This window comes from Eleutherodactylus coqui, unplaced genomic scaffold, assembly GCF_035609145.1.
Source record: "Eleutherodactylus coqui strain aEleCoq1 unplaced genomic scaffold, aEleCoq1.hap1 HAP1_SCAFFOLD_839, whole genome shotgun sequence".
NCBI classification, from domain to species: domain Eukaryota; kingdom Metazoa; phylum Chordata; class Amphibia; order Anura; family Eleutherodactylidae; genus Eleutherodactylus; species Eleutherodactylus coqui.
In genome coordinates, this window is record NW_027101703.1 from 15,015 (window position 1) to 20,000 (window position 4,986).

A 4,986-nucleotide genomic window follows, 5' to 3' on the forward strand; every position below is an offset into this window, starting at 1 on the left:
GTGACTATTTCTCAGAGTGCTGAGAAGGGAGTGCGGACCGCTCAAAGTCAAAGCACTGCGGCCGCCCCTCTGCCACCTCCCTGGGAGCAGAGTCGTAGAGCGCAAGTGTCCCCACTCCGCCTGTGCAGGCCGCGGGGCCAACAGGCTGGCTGGCTGGCTGGCTGCCCGGGCGACCCCCCTCCGAGATGCCGGGCCGGGGCAGACTGTGCAAACGCGCGCGGGCGTGTTTTCTTCCCCTGGGGTGGAGCCCTTCCACCCCACGCCGTCCGAGGCCCGTTGGCCTCGGGCGGCCTGCCTCCGAGAGTGGGAGAGAGACGGAGGACGGTGGCCCGCGGCGGCGCGAGGCGTCCCCGTTGTTCCACCACGACTGCCAGCCGGTCGATCCTGCCGGTAGCCTGGGCTTGTCTCCGCTCCGCCTGTCCAGGCCGCGGGGCCCACAGGCGGCTTGCCTGGGAAGACCCCGCTCTCCGAGCGGCCGGGCGCCACGTTCAAGAGGTGTACGGAGCCACCTGTGGGGGGGTCTGCGGAGGCCCCCCTGAGAGCGCTGATAACCCTGTCCTAGCTGCCTGCGCGGGCAGGCGGGACCCCCAAGAGGCCGGGCACAGCCCGCGGCAGCCCCCGCCGAAGTCCACGGCAGTTGGCAGAGACGAGTCTCGGAGAGAAAACGACAAAGTCCAGACGCTCCAGGCGCCGGCCAGGGGTGCGGACCCGGCTGGCCGGGCCGGCGGGAGCTGCGGCTGCCGGGGCCGAGCCGAGTGTCGACGCATGTCGTGAGAACCGGTATGAGGGTAATCCTGGGCCCTCGGGGCCGAGCTACGGTTCCATGAAGGCGGAAGGAGCGGGCCTGTTTCCCCTGATAGCGCCGACGACGGTAAAATAAGGGCTCGCAAAACGTCAGGACGAACACCTTTTTTGCATATAAGGGAACGAGCGGTGTGCGGTCTTTGACAAAGTGACTATTTCTCAGAGTGCTGGAGTGGGGACCGCTCAAAGTCAAAGCACCGCGGCCGCCCCTCTGCCACCTCCCTGGGAGCAGAGTCATAGAGCGCAAGTGTCCCCACTCCGCCTGTGCAGGCCGCGGGGCCAACAGGCTGGCTGGCTGGCTGCCCGGGCGACCCCCCTCCGAGATGCCGGGCTGAGGCGTAGGCAGCCGCCTCCATCACCACCACCCAAGGCGAGAGAGTGGGTCAACGGGAGAGCCGTCGCGGCCGGGGGACCCTCGCCGCGCCCATGTCCGGGGAAGGACCACAAGGGCCCTGCTCCCCGGCGCCCCGGCGAGCGGGTTCACCCTCGGCGCGTACGGCTCTCGAGGATGGGGAAGGGACGCGCGTGGGCGTCCCTCCCGTCCCCCGCGGAAGAAGGCGAGCGACTCTGCGCGTCGGGACACCCCGCGGAGCCCCCTGCGGGGGGAGTACTCCGGGGGAGAAGCGTGGCGCAGGGGGTGCAGCCCTTTCCCAGGCCACCGTGCGACGGCGTCGGTGGGGCCGACGCCGAGAGAGAGAACGATCCGGGCTCTCCCGCCTCAGGGCGGCCGAGAGCGGGGCACGGGCCCCACGTTTGGTGACGGTTTTCCCGAAAGCGAAGGACCCCCGCCTGTCCCCTCGGGCTCCGGCCGATGCGGGCGGTCCAGGGCGGGGATAGGGGACGGCGGCCTGCGGACGACGCGCTTTATCCCCAGAAGGAGCGAGGCATGAGGGGGTGTTCCACCCCCGCCGGCCGGTCTCGCTCCTTCTCCGGGCTACGCCTCGGCGGAGTAAAGACCCCCGGGTCAACGCTCCCGCGTCCGGGTGCCGCCGCGCGTCCCCTTCCCGCGGGGGGTGGATCCCTTCCACCCCTGGCCGTTCGAGGCCCGTGCGCCTCGGGCGGCCTCCCTTCCGAGAGAGGGAGAGAGAGACGGAGGACGGTGGTCCGCGACGGCGCGAGACGTCCAAGTTGTGTTCCCCACGGCGGCTACCCGGTCGATCCCGCCCGGTGGCCTAGGCTTTTCCCCACTCTGCCTGTCCTGGCCGCGGGGCCGACAGGCTGTCTGCCCGGGTAGACCCCGTTCTCACTGAGCGGCCGGGCCCCAACGTTCAAGAGGTGTACGAAGCCACCTCGGGGTGGAGCCCTTCCACCCCTGGCCGTCCGAGGCCCGTGCGCCTCGGGCGGCCCCCCTTCCCGAGAGAGGGAGAGAGACGGAGGACGGTGGTCCGCGACGGCGCGAGGCGTCCAACTTGTGTTCCCCCACGGCGGCTATCCGGTCGATCCCGCCCGGTAGCCTAGGCTTTTCCCCACTCTGCCTGTCCAGGCCGCGGGGCCGACAGGCTGTCTGCCCGGGTAGACCCCGTTCTCACTGAGCGGCCGGGCCCCAACGTTCAAGAGGTGTACGAAGCCACCTCGGGGTGGAGCCCTTCCACCCCTGGCCGTCCGAGGCCCGTGCGCCTCGGGCGGCCCCCCTTCCCGAGAGAGGGAGAGAGACGGAGGACGGTGGTCCGCGACGGCGCGAGGCGTCCAACTTGTGTTCCCCCACGGCGGCTATCCGGTCGATCCCGCCCGGTAGCCTAGGCTTTTCCCCACTCTGCCTGTCCAGGCCGCGGGGCCGACAGGCTGTCTGCCCGGGTAGACCCTGTTCTCACTGAGCGGCCGGGCCCCAACGTTCAAGAGGTGTACGAAGCCACCTCGGGGTGGAGCCCTTCCACCCCTGGCCGTCCGAGGCCCGTGCGCCTCGGGCGGCCCCCCCTTCCCGAGAGACGGAGGACGGTGGTCCGCGACGGCGCGAGGCGTCCAACTTGTGTTCCCCCACGGCGGCTTCCCGGTCGATCCCGCCCGCCGGTAGCCTAGGCTTTTCCCCGCTCCGCCTGTCCAGGCCGCGGGGCCGACAGGCTGTCTGCCCGGGTAGACCCCGCTCTCCGAGCGGCCGGGCGCCACGTTCAAGAGGTGTACGAAGCCACCTTTGGGGGGGCTGCGGTGCCCCCCGCCCCGAGAGTGCCTCCCAGGCCGAGGGAGCCCGGCGGTCGAGTGTCGTAGGAAAGCGCGTGCCACGGCTGTGTCGGTCACAGGGGCCAGAGGTAGTTTGGGCAACGGCTTAGATCCGTATGAAGCTCATCCTTTCCGGCCTGTTCTGGCGGCGGCTAGGCGCGCGCGCGCGAATGGCACGACGCCCCTGGTTCCAGCGAGGCGACGGCGCCCCGCACCCCACTCTCTGGGCCGAGCAGAGCCCCCGAGCGCAAGGTTCCCCGCTCCGCCTGTCCAGGCCGCGGGGCCAGCAGGCTGTCTGCCCGGGTAGACCCCGCTCTCCGAGCGGCCGGGCCCCAACGTTCAAGAGGTGTACGAAGCCACCTTGAGGTGGAGCCCTTCCACCCCTGGCCGTCCGAGGCCCGCCGGTAGCCTTGGCTTGTCCCCACTCCGCCTGTCCAGGCCGCGGGGCCGACAGGCTGTCTGCCCGGGTAGACCCCGCTCTCCGAGCGGCCGGGCCCCAACGTTCAAGAGGTGTACGAAGCCACCTTTGGGGGGGCTGCGGTGCCCCCCGCCCCGAGAGTGCCTCCCAGGCCGAGGGGAGCCAGGCGGTCGAGTGTCGTAGGAAAGCGCGTGCGCGGCTGTGTCGGTCACACGAGCCAGAGTTAGTTTGGGCAACGGCTTAGATCCGTATGCAGCTCAACCTTTCCGGCCTGTCCTGGCGGCGGCTAGGCGCGTGCGAACGTCACAACGCCCCTGGTTCCAGCGAGGCGACGGCGCCCCGCACCCAACTCTCCGGGCCGAGCAGAGCCCCCGAGCGCAAGAGCACCCGCTCCGCCTGCCCAGGCCGCGGGGCCGACAGGCTGTCTGCCCGGGTAGACCCCGCTCTCCGAGCGGCCGGGCGCCACGTTCAAGAGGTGTACGAAGCCACCTAAAGGGGGCTGCGGTGGCCCCCTGCCCCGAGAGTGCCTCCCAGGCCGAGGGAGCCCGGCGGTCGAGTGTCGTAGGAAAGCGCGCGCGCGGCTGTGTCACACGGGCCAGAGTTAGTTTGGGCAACGGCTTAGATCCGTATGCAGCTCAACCTTTCCGGCCTGTTCTGGCGGCGGCTAGGCGCGCGCGCACGTCACGACGCCCCTGGTTCCAGCGAGGCGACGGCGCCCCGCCACCCCACTCTCCGGGCCGAGCAGAGCGTCCGCTCTCGCTCCTTGGAGCAGAGCCCCCCGAGCGCAAGAGTCCCCGCTCCCGCCTGTCCAGGCCGCGGGGGCCGACAGGCTGTCTGCCCGGGTAGACACCGCTCTCCGAGCGGCCGGGCCGCAACGTTCAAGAGGTGTACGAAGCCACCTTGGGGGGGCTGCGGAGCCCCCCCTCCCCATGAGAGCGCCTCACAGGCTTTGCTGATAACCCCGTCCTAGCTGCCTGCGCGGGCAGGCGGGACCCCCAGGAGGCCGCGCATAGCCCGCGGCAGCCACCGCTGAAGTCCACAGCAGTTGGCAGATAGGAGTCTTGGAGAAAAAAACGACAAAGTGCAAACGCTCCAGGCGCCGACCAGGGGTGCGTACCTGGCTGGCCGGGCCGGCGGGAGCTGCGGCTGCTGGAGTTGCACCGAGTGTCGATGCATGTCGTGAGAACCGGTATGAGGTTGAACCTGGGCCCTCGGGGCCGAGGCGCGGTTCCAGGGAGACGGAAGGAGCGGGCGTGTTTCCCCTGATAGCGCCGACGACGGTAAAATAAGGCCTCGCAAAACGTCAGGACGAACACCTTTTTTGCATATAAGGGAACGAGCGGTGTGCGGTCTCTGACCAAGTGAGTATTTCTCAAACTCGAAGCACCCGCGGCGGCCTCCCCTCTGCCGCCACCCCGCACCCTCCTGGGGCAGAGCCACCGAGAGCAAGAGTCCCCCCCGCACTCCGCCTGCGCAGGCCGCGGGGCCAGCAGGCTGGCCGGCTTGCCCGCCCGGGCGACCCCCCTCCGAGATGCCGGGCCGAGGCCTTCCGCGCCGCCATCCCACGCGAGAGAGTGGGTCGACGTGAGAGCCGACGCGGCCAGGGGACC